This window comes from Triturus cristatus, chromosome 3_2 (genome assembly GCF_964204655.1).
Source record: "Triturus cristatus chromosome 3_2, aTriCri1.1, whole genome shotgun sequence".
Classification (NCBI taxonomy): domain Eukaryota; kingdom Metazoa; phylum Chordata; class Amphibia; order Caudata; family Salamandridae; genus Triturus; species Triturus cristatus.
Window position 1 is genome coordinate 1,126,645,374 of NC_140584.1, and position 18,195 is coordinate 1,126,663,568.

General features: G+C 46.9%; 1 protein-coding gene and 2 pseudogenes across 2 annotated transcripts in view; 2 read left to right on the forward strand and 1 right to left on the reverse strand.

The window, feature by feature from the left end:
* The window catches only part of LOC146859237 (polypeptide N-acetylgalactosaminyltransferase 17-like), a 1,122,647-nt gene that overhangs the window by 804,033 nt on the left and 300,419 nt on the right, over nt 1-18,195 (reverse strand). The gene's annotated exons all lie outside the window — the stretch shown is intronic.
* LOC146859241 (18S ribosomal RNA) lies at nt 6,124-7,821 on the forward strand (annotated as a pseudogene).
* On the forward strand, nt 8,585-8,732 carry LOC146859242 (5.8S ribosomal RNA; annotated as a pseudogene).

The window sequence follows — 18,195 nt, forward strand, 5'->3', positions numbered from 1 at the left end:
TACCTGCTCTCCAAGAAGCAAGGATCAAAGGAAAGGCCCGTCAGACAGGACGGGAAGGCAGCTGCAGACACAGGTCCCTGGGGGTCCTTACTAGGCCCTAGTGGCACTTAGGAGAGAATCACTGACAAGAAGGGGGTCCCTGGAATCCAGTTACTACTAATCTGGAGCTAGTCAACCCCCTTTCTTGTAATTTGTGCACACTGAGTCACAGAGGGGTCCATCAGAGAAAATACACAAACCTCCTAAAGCCCTATCTTGGCTCAAAGAGTCAAATTAGCCCTCATCTGGACTTCCATGTCAACCCGGCTATCTAGGCACGCGATAGGAATGCATGGCACGTGCCCAGAAGGAGGGACTAGATGGCCGGACTCGAAAGAAGGCCATCTGGTTACACCATGACTTCTCAAAAAGGATTCTACTCACCCTTGGAGGGGACAGGGACTCTGAGCCAATAACTGGCATACTGGGTTTCTATCCCAGGACCTAGGCGGAGCTCTGGAAGCCAGACAAGCAGGGGAGACTTCACCAGGCCTGTGGGACCCCATCCCAGGCACTTTTAAACACAGAGGGCCCGAGAAGGGAGCCCAGGACCGGGGGCGCACACCCTCTGCCTACCGGGGCTCTGGTCCTGGGACTGGTCAGAGCTTCTGAACCTAGACAAGCAGTGGAGACCTCTCATTGACTGCAGGACCCTGCCCTGGGCAATTTGTTTTTTGGCAGGCTGGAGAAGCGAGCCGAGGTCCGGGGGCTTCCACCCCTGGCCCACGTCAGGGCTCTGACCGGGGTCCGGGCAGAACTTCTGAACCTATCCCTGGCACTTTGTGACATGACAGGCACGAGAAGAGAGCCCAGGGCTTCCTCCCTTGGGCCAGCTGGGATTCAGACCTGGTCAGAGTTTCTTACCCTGGGCAAGCAAGTAGAAGAGTCCTCCCAGACCGGTGGGTTCCCCTCTCCCGCCAGGACTTTAACCCAGGGTCCAGTCAAAGCTTCCTATCCAAAACATGCAGGAGAGGCCTCCTTGGCCTGCGGGTCCCTGTCCTAGGCTCCAAGTGACACAGTGCGCCATGAAGCAGAGTCCAGTACAGGAGCTTTCACCCCTTGGGTCCACAGGGGCTCTGATCTGGGGCCCGATCAAAACTTCTTATCCTGAAAAAAGAAGGGAGGCCTCCTAGGGCCTGCAGGGTCCCAGTCTTAGGCATTTTGCGGCATGGCACACAGAAAGCAGATCCCTGTGGTCCTCACCCTGGGCCCACCAGAGCAATATTCATTCTTGTGATCTGTGCGCACCGTCACCCAAGTGGGACATTGAAGAGAATGTGTCTGACCTCTTTGGAGTCCTGATGGACTTCAAGGTTCAACTGATCCTTAATTGGGACTTCCAGGGCAGCATGGAATTCTGAACACTGAGTCTCATGAAGGAAATTACGTGTTTTGTTTATTTTAAGCACAAAACATTACCAGTGATTTTAGCATGGCACATTATGTACCACACATGTAGGCATGGTAAAGAATCCCTAGTCTGAATTACACCAAGGCCTAGAAAATAACTTACTATTAATTGAACTCTACTCTTGAGGTAAAGACACCAAACCTAGTTCGTGAATGTGTTTCTATGGCAATCCCAGATGGCGGGGAAACACTGGAAGTTATAATGAGGCTTCATTTGACTCTTCGATCCCAACCAGTGCTCCAGTAGGTTGTGTGTATTTTCTATGATGGATCCCTCTGTCACTTGGTGTGATCAGATAAGACAAAAGGAGGGTAGCCTTGCTCTGTATAAGAAGAGTTAGGGTACTTGGGACCACCTTTTCATCCGGTCATTCTCACCCGGCACTCCCCGGGTCTGCGGCTGCCTACACACCCTGATCGATAGTTGTTTCACCTGAGCTTTGCATCCCCGAGAGCAGGCAGGAATGTGAAGCTGATATCCTTGTTCATGTTAGCTTACTCTGGGTTCTTTAGCCAGCACTATACTGTGATTGCGATAGCAGTGCTGATCTGGAAGCCTTAATGAAGGCTTATTTGACTCTCCGGGTCCAGTCAGGGGTCCAGAAAGTTGGATGTATTCACTCCAATGGCTGCCATTTACACAGTGTTCATGGTGAATAAGAAAGGCAGGTAGCCTTCCTCTGGATTATTAGGGCCAAGACTTGAGAGATCCCTTGTTCCTCAGGCCTTTCTCCCCAGATCCCGTAGGTGCCTTGCCGGGGTGCTCCGGTGGTTTGGGGTGGAGAGTTGAGTCTGTGGCTGCCATCCAGCCCAGTCCATGGGGCTTTTTCTCTGAGCCTTGCTTCCTAAAGAGCAGGCAGGGGAGCGAAGGGCAGTCTGCTCTTAGTTTAGCCAGCACTGTACTCTGAGTAATTGGTCACACTTGATCCATTTAGGTATGGACTGCTTGTACAGCCTCGACCAGGGCCAGCTTAAGGGCTGTACATCCGGTGCGGCTGCACTGGGCGCAGACCTGGAGGGGGACATTGGCAGCAACTTATGATGTATAAGCACATGCTTCAGAGTTCCTTGTGCGACTAGCTTTCAGGCAGCAATAAAAATGCGAAGACAACTCGTGTGATTAATGTTCCTGCTAGAGAGAAACAGAGGAGTTTTGGCTAGTGGCAGTTTTGACTCACCATAAAGTAGCGCACAGGATTAATATGCATGCTGCAAAGAAAATATCTGAATTTTATGTGGACAGCTGAGTGGATTAGTAAAGCCAGCTTCTGCCAGCACTTTAATGACAATTAAAATGCATGTGAGAGAGGAGATATGAAGAGAAGAGGGACACTTTTGCAGGGTGGTAGCAGTTGCTGCATCTGCCGGTTCTACGTGATGGGGCAGATCGGGGGCAGAGCAAGGAAAAATAAATAAATATACACTTACACTCTGCTCCCGAGCCTCACTGCTCCTCTGCTCTCGGTACTGCAGTTACCATGAGCACAGGCTTTCAGCTCACCATGCAATCCCAGCCCTTCTCTCATGCTATTACTCCCAGCATGAGATGAGGGCTGGGATTGGGTGGAGCAGGCCGGTTTCACACTCCTGCAGGATCTGGGAGCTTGTGCTCCTGAGCCCTGCTGATATTTCTAAGGATATATACAAGTGTGCATGTTTGGCCTGCTGTCCAACATGTGCACTTTCAGTGCCCGGTAATCCTCTTTGCCCTGCTAGTGTCGCTGCGACCATGCCCAGCCCCATCCCAGACTGGACGGACTCAGCAAAGCAACTCCTAAAAGTGTTTCATTATAATTTTCTGTGGGGTGATGCTCCTCCGCCATAGCCGAGTCCCTGGGTGGTGGTGAGGAAATCTGAGGACAAGTTCATGGGGGAGAGTGGGCGCCAAAAAAGATTATAGCGTCAGGCCCCACCAGTGCTTAAGCCAGCCCTGGTCTCGACTGTTGTTTCAAGCAAAAAGCTTCCATCCCTGCTGTGCGACTTACGGGTCAGACCTTTGTGAAGGCAACTCAGCAGAGTAAGGGCTAAGCAGCCTGGTAGTTTGTGAAGTTGTCTGCCCAGATTTAATGGGGCCGTGTGGTGCTATTCCTGTATTCTGCCTAGCTATCCAGACCCTGCGCACCTGTACGATGCCCTTCTCCACCAAGTGAATTCCCACAGCAGCTCGAACAACCATTTTGTTGGGTGACCCCAGCTGCCCAGGCCAAGACACAGAACCCCTGTGTCTTGCTCAGCCAGCTCCATGGACAGCCTCCCCTTCTGTTGTTGCTGAGCAGGCTGGGCCTGCTGGTGCCTTGTGTATTTTCCCTGCCCCCCCACCCTCCCACAGGCAAACATGGAATGCCAAAGGAGGCTCTTGAGGGGTTTAAATATTAATCCAGGACGAGCCTATGACTCCTCCCATCCAGGAGGTGTTCCAATATGATTGATCCTGCCAGTGGCATATGCTTGTCTCAACGCAGGGAGCGCCCTTCGTATACCAATTTTTAAAAAAAAAACACTCGGAAAATGATATGCATTGGTCTGTACTGATTGTCGATTCAAAATGTAAAAAATGATGAATTACAAGCAAAACTGAATAGACTAGAAGCAAGGTTGATTGAAAAATATCACACAGCGACACAAGGTCTTAATGACCTGTATGGCAATTGCATATTGATTGTACTGACTTGTGGTTTAAATGTAAGACATTGATTAGATAGAATGTACGGAGTGGCAGATTACATGCGGTATACAAGGTGCAAATATCATTTTCTTTTACCTTTAATCTTAATTTTCTTCACTCTTTGGGTCGAGTTTTCTAAAAATCTACAAGTCTACAAATCTTTATTTTTAGCTTGTTTTATTCTTATCTTTTGAATCACGAAAAGCAAAATTTTACACTAATGACATTGATTCACTTGAGTCTGTCCTCAGCGGCAGTGCACGTCTGTTTTTAGTGTTAATACATAGCCTTTATAGTCGCAAGGACGCAAGCCCCGGTCACGTGACTTGTACCACGGACCCGGAACTGAGATGCGAGTTGGCAGACATTGTGCGTGTAGAGCACTGAAAGTAACGGTAAGAGTCAGCCCTCTTTCATTACTGGGTCACGGAAAAAGAGTTAGTGGTTTAGTTCTTTGTACCAGAGATCGGGAATCGGAATCATGATGCGTTCACTTTCTTATAGAATTAACGACGGAGCAAGGAGGAAAAGTCTTGTGACTCTAATTACGTGATGCAGAGTTTTTTGATTTAAGGTCCATTGTGTGCCGGTAAGAACAGTTGTGACACCATACTTTGATTGTTGCCAATTGGGGGTGCCTGAAGCGCAGTATATGGTATACTGGGTCATATTTACAGAAAATACTTTTAATTAAAGATCACGAATGATCACTAATGCCTAATGAACTACTGGTATTAGATTAACGGTTAGGTTTTGAAAGAGTGTATTAAATGGGCTGATGTAGATTTATTTTTGGATAAGTAACTAGCTTACTTTTAGATGCGCCATGGTAACTTACTTAAAAAGACTATATTTTACATAGACGGCCATATATTTTTCTTTGATGTCTGCAGCACCATCAAGTTATACCCTTTAAAGCCGGCGGTTATTTACTCCAGATGATATAATAAACCGGGATTACTCAAAAAGATTGGTAATTATGGACCTGGTTTTGATGTCCACCTAATATTGGAATTTTGGCATTACATAGTTCTGTTGGCTCATTTATACACATTCTGATTCACGAGTCTTTGGAGTTTTTATACTTTGTGATGAAGAGATGGCTGATTTCTCTAAAGGGGCTTCCTCTATTTTTTCCTCAATTTTTTCCTCTGGTTACTTTGGTTAAGTCACGGGTGATATATCTTTCATGATGTTAAGGTGTTTATCTATTTTCACACTTTCTGACACTGAGTTGTGCATGTTGAAAATAAAATACTCTCATGGACTGCCACTTCAAGAGAGGAGTAAGAAAAATATATATGGTTAATATGTCCAGAAGTTCCTGTGTATTGGTTTATGTCTGTATATATGTAAATAGATGTAAATATATGTATGTATATTTGGAGGTAAGATAGTACATTTATCTTTCAGGAGTCCTTACCGAAAGATATCCTTATACAACCTAGTCCTGATGAGGCCCAAAACCAGTTGGACTGAAACGCGTCGTCTTTAGGAATTGAAGAATCCCTTGCTAAATTAAAATTGTTTGCAAAATAAGATAACAAAAGTACTAAAAAATGTTTAGAGGGCGGAGTGGTTTTCCTCACAGTACTTTATATTAGGGCTATTTTTGATAAACGGAATGCTCTTTCAAAAAAAAGTGAGAGCATCCAGATTTACAAATAGGGTAATAGGGAATAGAGGATATATTCCTATTGTTTTTGATTTACGTTTTGGTTTAAAATTTATGTATTGTATATAATGAAATATTAATGTATGTATGTATGTATATATAGCTAAATACAAAAAGTTTTCACACTTTTTTTGCCTATACACATAAAAAACGTTTGCTTAAACTGCTTTTTGTCAATCATAATAATTTGTATATGATTAATATGGAGAATGAATCTTGTTGGAAGGAATGTTTGAAGTTTTCCTTCTATTTATTGTTCAGTATATATTGGTTACAATGCATTATTTGTATTTGCATGTGCTTGTTTACCCAGATAGGGTTGCATTAATTGGGTTACCCCTTTAGTATATTGTTGTCTCAAAGATTAAGTCATGCATGTGGAAATACGGTGTGAATACTGTGAAAACTGTGAATGACTCATTAAATCAGTTATGGTTCCATTGATTGCTTCATCTCTTACTTAGCTAGCTGTGGAAACTGTAGACCTAATACATGCCTACGAGTGCTGCACTATCAGACTGAAACAAAACCAGACTCACCTGTTGCTTAGGTGACTCACGATAACCTCAGGATGATCGCACATATCCACGGCAGCAAGAATACATAAGGATGCTTGCTCTATCAACTTTTGATGGTACTTTCTGTGCCTACCCTGGTGAACATGGTTAATGGGGAATCAAGGTTCACTTCCAGAGAGGTAGCCAGAGAAACAGCTACCCCATCCAAGGAAGACAGCTGGTGCTCCGGACCCAGGAAGGTAGCGATGAAAAATAACAATATAGGACTCAGTCAAGCCCCTGTCACTGTTTTGAGAATACTTTAAACCATTTAAGAAGGATCTACTGAAGGGCAAGTTTGGTGCCAACAGCTGCAGTAATTCCAGCCCCTATAGCATATATTAAAGTTGCTGCAGTTAAAACGCTCATAGCTGCATATTGAGATCGAGCTTTTGGTGTACCGTGAGGGGAGATACAGCCTGTCCCATACACTGCCATTTGGTGCCCCACTGATGCTATTGTCTTAGTGTCATGGGGGGGTCCGAAACATTTACTTTGAAAAAATTAAAGTGTTCAAAGCATAACTGTTGCTTGACTACTTCATCTAACAATAATGGATTAGGATTCTGGTTTTATTTTGCTCTTTTTCGGAACTGGGGCCATTATTAGGGACATCCAGGGATAGTCATATTATGTGCTAGAGGTGAAATTCTTGGACCAGCACAAGACAAAGCCAAAGCCAAAAATGTTTTCATTAATCAAGACTGCAAGTCGGAAGTTTGAAGATGATCATACACCGTTGTAGTTCTGACCATAAATGGTACCTACTCGCGATCCAGGGGAGTTATTCCCATGACCTGATGAGCAGCTTCCTGGAAACCAGAGTCTTTGGGTTTTAAAGGAAAGCTTAAACTTAAAGGAATTGACAAAAGAGCACCAAAAGGAGTGCAGCCTGCAGCTTGATTTGACTCAATGCAGGAAACCTCACCTGTCCCAGACACAGAATCTGTTGACAGTTTGATAGCTCTTTCTCAATTCTGTGGACACAAGTGCCTGGCCATTCTTAGTTGGTAGAGAGATTTGTTTGGCTTTTTCTGACAATGTTCCATAACTTCCAGTGGTTGGCATTCAAAAGTGGTTTTCAGGCAATTGCAGGTCTGTGAAGCCTTTAGTTGTCCGGAGCTGCGTGCACTACACTGAACAAATCAGCGAGTGTCAACCCTTTTCTGACAGGTGGTGTGGGTAACCTGCTGAACCATGTAAGTAATAGGGTTTGGAGACTGTAATTATATCCCATTAACGAGGAATTCCCAGTAAGTGTGAGTCATGAGCTCCAGTTGATTAAGTATCTGCCCTTTTTAAACACTGCCAGTCACTAATGCCAGTTGGAAGGTTTAGTCAGGTCCTTAGATCGGCCCCACCAGGGTCGGCAAATGGCTCTAGTAGAGCACAGAGAAGATGATCAAACTTGACTTTCTAGAGGAAGTAAAACTCATAACAAGGTTTCCGTAGGTGAACCTGAGGAATGATCATTAATAGTGGCATGCCCGAGCGACTGACAGTGACCGCCTGAACCCTCGAGTGTTTCCCAGATGGAACCCAAGGCACAGGGCTTGTCCTTCCCTTTCAGCTTCCTGGCCGGCGGAGTGGCTTGTGACTGCTGGGCACTTGGGTGAGGACCAGTCCAGAGGGGACTCTTGCATCCAGGAGTATCCATATAACATATGAGGGACTGGTGTGGGTGACAACCCTGGCCCTCTGGGGGAAGCACAATTGAAGTGCCTCCCTGGATTGGGATTTCCTAAAGTTCCTGCCACCTGGGCCCTCTCAAGCCATATCCTGGCCTGCCCAGGTTTCAAGTGACTCACAAGTGGCCTGTCTTGGGTGGCAGGGCAGCCTGGATGAGAAGGAGCGAGGCCAAAAGGTAACCTTGGTTCCTCTCTGTGTTGGCCCATTAAAACCAGAGTGAACTTCTTTGAGGGGTGGGAGGAGATGCACCCCCGGGCTGCTCAAGGGGTTGAGCACTGGCTCCCACTGGTCTAGTTGGGTGGTGGATGGCTGATGTGCAGGTAGGGCAACACTCCCTTGCTGCCAAGTGCCTGGTGGACTGATCCAATGTGGCTAGGTTAGATTTTAAAGACTCATGTGGTCCAATCCGAGAGGACTGGTGATGGAGCTTCCTGCCTCTGCTGCTTGCCTGCCTTCTATGGTAGAGGGTTGGGGTTCCCGGGTTTTGCTCCTGGAAACATGTTTTTAAATTGTGGTGGCCGAATTCCAGAGCGGAAGAATGATAGGGTGAACTTGGCAGTGGATCACTCGTCTGGCATGATGAAGTACAGAGCTAGCTGTGACTATTAATATAAACTTCAAGACACATTTATCAATGTCACTTCCAATGCACTATGCAGCCACATTTCCTTCTAGGGCTACGCCTGTCTGAGAGTCACTTGAAAATCAATCGCCCTGGGTCTCTTCCAGGATTTGGCTGGGGATTTTGAAGAGGGCTCTGTTCTGTTCACCCTCCCAAGGTCAGACCCCTTACCCTGCCCAACTTTAGAGGCATGCCACTGGTGTGCCTAGCATTTCCTGCCTTGGTAGGGTGGTTGGCTGACTTGTCCACCTCACCCCTGAAAAACCAGGGATGCGGGCTGTTTTGTGCATGACTGTTTGGTGTAGGGTGGTTGGATGACTGTTCAGCCCCACGCCTGAAAAATCAGGGGCGCATGGCTGTGTGCTGTGCATGAGTCTCTGGTATTCCACGGCTGCTCGTATGCACCATGGGCTCTGTTAGGCCAGTTGCAGATCCAGCACGCCAAGATCAGGTGTTCCCGGAGTCGGGTTGTTTGGGAATGCAGCCCAAAGTTGGTGGTAAACTCCATCTTGTGCTAAATACAGGCATGAAACTGATGCCCAACAAGTACTGTAAGCGATATTTGAGAACTTTGAAGAGAAATTCCAAACAGGCTTGAGACTGGGTGGGGTCCGTGCAGTCCGCTCAGAGGATTCAGCAAGTTGGATGGTTGGTTGCTGGAAGGGCAGATCCCCTCTGTTGGACTGCTGTTTGGGTGCACTCATTCCCCGCAGGGTGCATTTCCACTGTGGTTGTGCACTATGACTCGTTCTGACTGGGAAGACTTTGGGGTGGTAGGTGACTCCCAGCTCCGGGGGAAAGTTCTACAGCCTCCCTGGCAGCAGCTCTGCTGTGTCTGCTGGGCCAAGGGAGATTGACCACCAGTGTGCCCTTCCCTGCAACTGACTCGGCTCCTCTCGGGGTGTGCTAGGATGGAGACCCCCTGCTCCCGACACAACTGTTGTCAGGAACAGACTGTGCTCAGTACACGCTGGGTGGGGAGGCTCACAGTGGGTGCCGGGGTTCTGTGGTCATGCTGTTTACTCACCTCACCCATCTTGGAATATGAAACAGGGTATATAACACATGTGTGAGTCAGTGAACCAATCAAAACCCTATTGCACAGTGAAGGTGAAGGCCGGCACGTGCAACTTAAGGAGGGTTCCTGCTTTGGCTTTGTGGTCGGCACACCACTGACCTGCTCTGTTGGGGAGTTGGAGCATGAGCATGTGTGACAGAACCAAACACATGGTAAACTATGCCTGGACTGGGCAAAGCCAGAGGAAATTCTAGTGGAGATCTAGAGCGGTCATTATGTGCAAATCGGTCATCCGGTCTGGGTATATGGCTTAAAGACTAATCAAACAATCTAGTAGTTGGCTCCCTCCAAAGTCTCCCTCATGATAGCTGGCACTCGGAAGCCCAAGTTTTATCTGGTAAAGGAAATGATTAGAAGTGTTAGGGCTGACTCAATCTCAATCTATTATCAAACTTTAAATGGGTAAGAAGCCCCGCTCACTGCCTTGGAGCCATTCATCAAATGCAAGTGCCTAGACGGCCGCTTTTGGGAAGGAAAACTGTTGCTGCAGGATGAACCAAATTCTGGGTTGAGGTGCTTGATCCCAACGCTCTTCAGACCCCAGAAAAGTTGTTGCGTGCCCAAGCGTCCTGGTCGCTGGGCTGGCTGACCAGATGACCAGCCATTGGCTCGCCAGCAAGATGACCTGTTGGGGCCTGGCTGACCAGATAACTGGCAGACCAGCCGGCACAGCTATCTCTGGCCTGTGTCTCTCCCTGAGTTCTGTAATCCCTCACTTCATGGGGAATTAATTAACCCCGGGCGTAGCACTACGCTTCGCCCACGTAGTGTACGTAGCGCTGCCTGCTTCGCACTTTCCGAAGTAGGCGAAGCAGGGCAGCGCTACGCACACGCCGAGGGCGAAGCGTAGCTGCTTGCCACCCGCCACCCACCTCCCGCCTGCCCTCCTTTTAATAATATAAGCATTGAAAAATAAATTAAAGTAAGTCGACTTACCCGTAAGCGCGGCGTCTCCGGGGCTCCCTCTTTCTGTTTCTAATTTCTTCTGGCAAATGCGCATGCGCGGACACCCGCGCATGCGCATTTCTCGCGAGAAATGCGCATGCGCGGGCGTCCGCGCATGCGCATTTGCCAGAAGAAATTAGAAACAGAAAGAGGGAGCCCCGGAGACGCCGCCCTTACGGGTAAGTCGACTTACTTTAATTTATTTTTCATTGCTTATATTATTTAAAAGAAGGGCGGGCGGGAGGTGGGTGGCACGTAGTGGGGCTACGCGAAGCGCGTAGTGTGCGTAGATTTGGGCACACTACGTGCTGCTTCACGTAGCCCCACTACGCCCACTACGCCCACCCTTAGAATTAATACTCAAGGAAAATGGCTTTTTAGTCGAGAGCGGGGTTGGCTGGCTGCTTAACTCTTTTTATCTCCCCAGGCTCAGGCACCATTAAGGTGGAAATTGTAGTTTGGAAACACTTTAAGTTTGGGTGTGTGTGATTAGTTAAACTTTAAGTGAAAGAGTGGCCTTTCAATCGATCTACAGGTGCTTTTTTAAAGATTCTTAGTTCAGTGTGTTTGGCATATGCACTCTTACAATGGGTAAAGTCAATCTCATAATTGTGAGTAACTGCAGCTTCAAGATTTAGGTAAGGCTTATTGATCAAAATACTTGTAAATTCTGCTGTGTCCTGCAAATATAATTCTATACTACTTTTGTTATTTAATTCACTCCAACTCATGGTATTTGTACTTCAAATCCTTTCACTTTCATCTCAGTGAGCCACTTCAAATGTCCTTTAGATCTTAAAAAAGCCATATCTTTCATCTGAAGGGCCCAGTATATCTAACTGTTCAAAGGAGGTAATAATTGAAAGTAGGTCTCACATTCTAGAGCGTGTGTCTACCTTAGTATTGATCAGCTCAGAATATGGAGAATGCTAAGACAGAATGCCACCGGGTCTGCACCTGGGTTTTAAGCTTCATTTGTTTAAAATTACGTATGATTTCAATTAAAATTGAGTTCTCCATCTGAATGTTTTGCTGTGGTTCAAGTATTAGCAGCCATTGTTTCAGACAAAAAAAGTCAAAACTATTATGAGAAGTAATAGAAGTAATGAAATATGCAGGTATTGTATGTGAAATATATATTTTGACATCCTAATGAAATAGAACATGATTTATACTGGGCAATCTAGGCTACACCATTCTTTAATTTTAGAAGCACTCATACCAGGAATTATTTTAAAAAAAACTTTATACATAGGTGTTTACAACAATAAGTGATACAAAGGGAAAACACAAGTGGAGAGAAGGGAATCGCAAAAGCAAACATGTATCAAAAACAATACAAATGCAATGCACGCCAGTGCTCGTTGTCATTTGAAGAAAGTTTCACCCATGAAAGACAGTTCCAAATAATGAAAGAAAAAGAGAGTATAAGAAGGGGGGGAGAAGAGCAGACAGATATACTAATCACGATCATAGGGGTATTGTCATGTAGGCTGTAGTGAGGTGCATACCAGGGACGACATAAAATTATATTTATGCTCTGGGTCTCGCATTAATTCCAGTGGATGTTCATTAATCATCTCTGGGGCCATCTATATCAGTGGGGAAAGCAGCAAGTAGGTTTGCAGTGGTTGCCATATGTTTTTGGGTCTAGAGGCAGGCAGCTGTAATGTTGCATATATGTCACTATTGGTATCACAATATTTCAATCTTCGGATCCAGGCCTCCACTGTCGGAGCAGTGGTCCCTTCCCAGTGTGGGGACACTTGGCAATTAGCCAATAATAAAGCAATGGCCACATAACCCCGGACTCCTGACGGCAATAGTTTAACATAGCCCAGCAGTGCCATCAGTCGGGTCGGGGTACGTGAAAGATCAATCATGGTGTGCAGTTCCACGCCAGGTATGAAACATCGGCGTGTTCTGCTGCACATCTAGAGCAGCTGTGTGATTTAATGGGGTCAATCTTAGCCATGAGGTGTGGGGTAGTGTATGCCCTGTGCAGATGTTTAAAGTGTAATAATTTGTGCCGATGATTATTGGCAACTAACCTTGTCTGCTCACAACAGTAGTTCCACATTGTGTCTGGTAAATCCCCAAATCTCTTTCCCACACAGCCCGAGCCCTCTTTAACCCAGCAGGTTTCAAGAGGAGAGATGCATAGTATGATAGAGTGAATATGTCCATATGGGACACGTCATGCACCTCTGTCAGCTAGATCACAGATAGCTGTGTGGCATCAATGAAGAGATTGCCCACTGTGTGGAGCTGACACACAGCCAATACCCCCTTCCTCAATGTCTCCTTGATCACAAGGAGCCAAGTGTTATTAGGGAGGGGTATATGTGGAGAGTATAATAAGTCAACACCCAAATAACGCTGGAGCCTGGTCCAGTCCCAGTACCTAGTAGGGTGCGTCTGTATTTCCGAGGGAGTTCCAGGAAAGCTTTGAGGCATAATGACTGAGAGGGGATAAAGGCAGGCCTGAATCCATTTCAGTTTAAGGTATTGCAAGCAAGCACCTGGGTGATACCAATGATATGCAAAATGTGCCTACAATTCAAGGTAGTAGAGGAAGAAATCAGAGATCTCAAACCCCCCTTTAACATAGGGCATGGCCAATGTTTGCCAGTTGACTCTGCTGAGCTGGCATGCTTTGTTAGGTGTTGAAGAAATTGCAAGTCAGGAATATAGGAACATTTTGAAATAAATATAAAAACGGGGGCAGCACCACCATCTTGATAATGGCAATTCTGCCAGCTATGGATAAGGGGAACTTAATCCATTGGTCAATTTGGGATTCTTACCAGGAATTCTAATTGTAAAATGGTTGCATATGTTTTTTATTTAATATTCAGGTGTTTATTTCATATATTGTATGCGTTTAAGGAAGGTTTTGTACACTGAATAATCTTTTGACTGTCTAGACTTGACATGGTTTCAATGGCTCCATAAAATACATATGCAACAACACATATTTTCAAGTTTTGCTCTTTTGCATTGTTTAAAAAAAGGTTATAACAACAAAACAGTCAGTTGTGATGCATGTTTCTTTAGAGTGAGTCCTAACTATGGCTACATCATGTGAATTGATCACCATGACTCAGTGCTTACTGTCTAAAAAAATAAGTGCTAGGGCTCAAGGTATCGCTTAGAATGCAACTGCTGCTTGCACCGCCCACAGTCTCAGCTAGAACTGCAAAATGACAATGCCAATGGCCTGGATGTGTTTATATTATATTTTAGTAGAGTATATTGATTTGCTAAACTGTTAAGAATTAATTACCAGTGCCCGAGCACCTTCTAACACTGGCACAAATTAAGCACTGCCATGACTGTGACCAACCTTTTGTTTAATATGGTTATTTTGTGCAAATCTGCTAAAGCCTAAGTAGTAAATCAGTCAGGTTGAAACATAAAGTAAGTTAGCATAATGGCTAGATATAGCATAGAAACCTGAGCACTGGAAGCTACACTAAAGTCAGGATGTAATTCCTGTGCTCCCATGAGGTTCCAATGGTTTCCAGAAGTTTTGGAGGTTGGCAGGCTCAACCTCCTTGGCGAAGCAATGGCAATTGCAGGTGATGCTGTCAGGATGATCTGACAAGCTTCTATAAGCTCTTTTGCATCATTTGACTCATCCATCTGATGGGGTTCTCTTCTCCCTCAGGAGGGACAACTAACACCCACTGTCGCATTCTTGTTACAGTCTTACAAGTCGAATGCTGGTGGTGAGGAAGGAAACAACTGGTATTGCTGTAATGTCTTTCTAACAAATGCTAGTCTCTCTCCTTGAACTAAAATGTTTTGCTTAGCTTGCATCTTGAGGGCTTGAGCTTTTTTACAAGGAAGCAACTAATAAAAAAATATCAATTTATATAGAAATAACTAGCTCTTCAACAAATAAGCTATCCTGGTGTTAATTTCAGTCTACATTGGGTGTTTTTTCTACACAAATGTAGCCAGTGCTGCTATTGACTTAATAGTGATTTGGAGCAGTCAAGGTAATTATCGGCACTCATGCTTTTGGTTTCCATGCTTCAAATCACGTCTAGGTTGTAAATATGTGATTCCCAGAAATGCATTTGACATTCAAATAATCCTCTGCCACGGAGAAACATAGGCCCTCATCCCACCTGATCTCTCTGAAGCCTTCAACACTATCTCCCATAACACCCTCACCTGAAGACTCTATGAGATTGGCAAACAAAGACCTGTTCTCAATTGGATCTGTTCGTTTCTCACAGAAAGAACCCAAAGGGTCAGTGTCGGAAATGGCCCTTTTTGCAGGATTATCCCCAAACCTTTTTGCTTCTTCCTCCTATTTTTTTCCTGACCTGTGTTTGTTGGCTTTAGGACTCTGGGCACTTTACCACAGCTGATCAGTGCTAAAGTGAATATGCTCTCTGTATAAATTGTTATTGTGATTGGTTATCCATGATTCGCATATTTGTCTTACCAGTAGGTCCAAAGTAAAGTGCACTAAGTGCGCCAGGGCTGTTAACTCAAATGCTACTAGTGGGCTAGCAGCACTGATTGTGCCACCCACATAAGTAGCCCTGAAAAGATGCCTCAGGCCTGCCACCGCAGTGCCTGTGTGCAGTGTGTTAACTGCCATGTCGATCTGCCCAGTTTACCCACTTGCCAGGCCTTACCCTTCCCTTTTCTTACACATAGGACACCCCTATGATAGGCCCAAGGTACCCCCCTAGGCAGTGTGCAGTGTATGTAAAAGATAGGACATGTACTAGTATATGTAACATGTCCTGATAGTGCAATACTGACAATTTCGTTTTTCACCATTGAAAGGCTATCTTGCCAATAGGACAGAATAGGGAATGCTGGGTAACATGTTTACCTGCATATCTTCCCATAGGAGTGAGATAGATACTTGGAATCTGGTATCCCTGAATTTAAATACAGACTGGACTTGACGCAACCCGTCCGCTGCGTGCAGCGGGGCTGTCGCATCGCCTCCTCAGGGTCTCAGGAGTGTTTCATCTCTTTGTTTTCTGTCGCTGCAGCTGTTTGGCTTGGGAACTTTTGTCGCATCAACAGGTACTTTGGTGCATACTGGTGCGTTCCCAGGCAGGGATTCTCGGGGCTTTTCGCGACTACTATGCGGCGATATATAGCGACCCTGCCTCTACCCCACAAGCTGTAGTGGATCGATTTCTCGGTCCCCTACCTATCCCTATCATTTCGAGGACAGAGAGGGAGGCTCTAGACGCCGTAATCACCGCGGCAGATGTGACACGGGCCCTGCGGGCCCTAGCCCGAAATAAAGCTCCGGGGCTCGACGGGTTTCCCTTAGAATATTACACGACATTCTCGGTGCACTTGGTTCCTCGATTGGTAGAGATGTTCGCGGCGGCACTGAAGAAGGGGGAACTACCGAAATCCATGCGAGAATCCGTAATCGTGACGTTCTTGAAACCCCATAGGGACCCGCAGCAAATGGCCTCCTATCGCCCCATATCGCTGTTGTCCGCTGATTGCAAACTCCTCGGGAAAACTCTTGCAGACAGATACGTACAAGTCATACGCTCCTTGGTCCACCCCGATCAATGTGGATTTATACCCGGCAGACGCACATCTCAGAACATACGTCGGGTTTTCCACATTCAGGATCAGGTGAAGGGGATATACCCTCGAGCGGCCTGTCTCATCCTGGATCTTGAGAAGGCCTTTGATTCCCTCACGTGGCAGTTTCTGTTTTCAGTGCTACAGAGAGCGGGCGTCGGGTCTACCCTCCTAGCATATACACGCCTACTGTACACCGGGCTGACATCGCGGATACGCCTGGGCCGGTATATATCGACGGAGTTTGCGGTTCAGAGGGGCACGCGACAGGGCTGCCCGCTGTCCCCTCTACTTTTTGCTCTGGCGGTTGAGCCCCTCGCCATACGACTGCGGCGGGAGGGGGAGAGTTGGGGTATCCCGGTGGCAGGCACAGTGCATAGCGTTTCCTTATACGCGGACGACCTGTTGATTTATGTGCGGGACATTACGGACGACCTGACTCCCCTTTGGGAGACTTTGACGGAATTTACAGCGGCCTCGGGACTGCGGGTGAACTGGGATAAGTCCACGGTATACCCACTGCATCCGGGTCTAACCCCACAGGAGGTTCGCCTGGGTGCTCAGCAGGTGCCCTGGAGTGCGGAGGCCCCTCGATACCTCGGGGTCCGCCTATACCACTCCTCCACAGATATGTTTGAGGGTAACCATAATAGGGCGTTGGCGAGTATTAGGGCTACAGTGGGATTCTGGAGGAGCCTTCCGTTGGCTCCAATTGGGAGAGTGGCATTGGCCAAAATGATCATGGTCCCACGATTATTGTATTTCTTTACCAATTTGCCAGTAATTCCACCCAGAGCCTTTTTTCGGGACCTAGACTCCCTCCTCAGCGCGCTCATCTGGGGGTCCGCCAGACACAGAATAGCCCTGAAAAAATTGCAGTTGCCTACCTCACAGGGCGGCCTGGGAGCCCCCTCATTCGAGGCCTACTTCCTAGCAGCACAGCTGCAGTGGCTGTCGCACTGGACGGCAGACAGGTATACTGTGGAAACTCACACCGTCGCTGGACGGATAGCGGTCCCGGAGATCCGCCGCCTACTCCTCCCTGGCACCAAACCAAAACGCACATACCCTCTGCAGGTGTCAGTGGCACGTAGGTGCATGCTGAGGATACACCGCATGTCCCCGGGGACCCCGTTGTACTCCCCTCTACTCACCCTGGCGGGATGGCCCAAACAGGAACACTACTACACAACAAACGCGGTCCGCACGTGGACATCGTGTGGTATAACGGAAGTGGAGTCCCTTTTCGAGGACGGGCAACTGAGACCGTTCCACAGCCTTGTGGCAGAATACGATCTTCCCCCAGGACAATTCCTGCTTCACCGCCAACTCCTAGATAGCTACCGACCATATCAGGACCTAATCAAAGGGGAACCATGCACACATCCAGTTCTTCACACAATCCTACACATGGGAACAGGGCAACATTTAACGACATGGCTTTATAAAGCCATTCGGGAACTGACTAATAAACCACTGGAGACCCTGAGGGCTACCTGGGAGGTTGAACTCGGGCGCGCACTACATGATAGGGAGTGGGAGAGGGCTTTGGAGTACCCTAAGAAGGTCTCCAGAAACGCACGCTTTAAGAATATCCAATATTACATTCTGCACAGGGCCTATTTAACACCTGCACGCCTCCAACGATTCTACCCCGACACTCAGTTCCTATGTCCCAGATGCCTCGAACAGAATGCAGATTTCCAACATATGTTTTGGAATTGTTCCGTCATTAAAACTTTCTGGCACCATATTCATACTGCTTTGGGTACCCTCACAGGGCTGGCCTGCATGAACACGTGGGAGGCCTGCGCCATAGGCATCTTTCGCACAAGTAAGCAGCACAAGGTGCGGACCCGTTTTCTCTCCCTTGCAGTGCTCCTAGCCAAACGCAGCATCGCCATGCACTGGCGCTCCCCCACCGGTCCACCG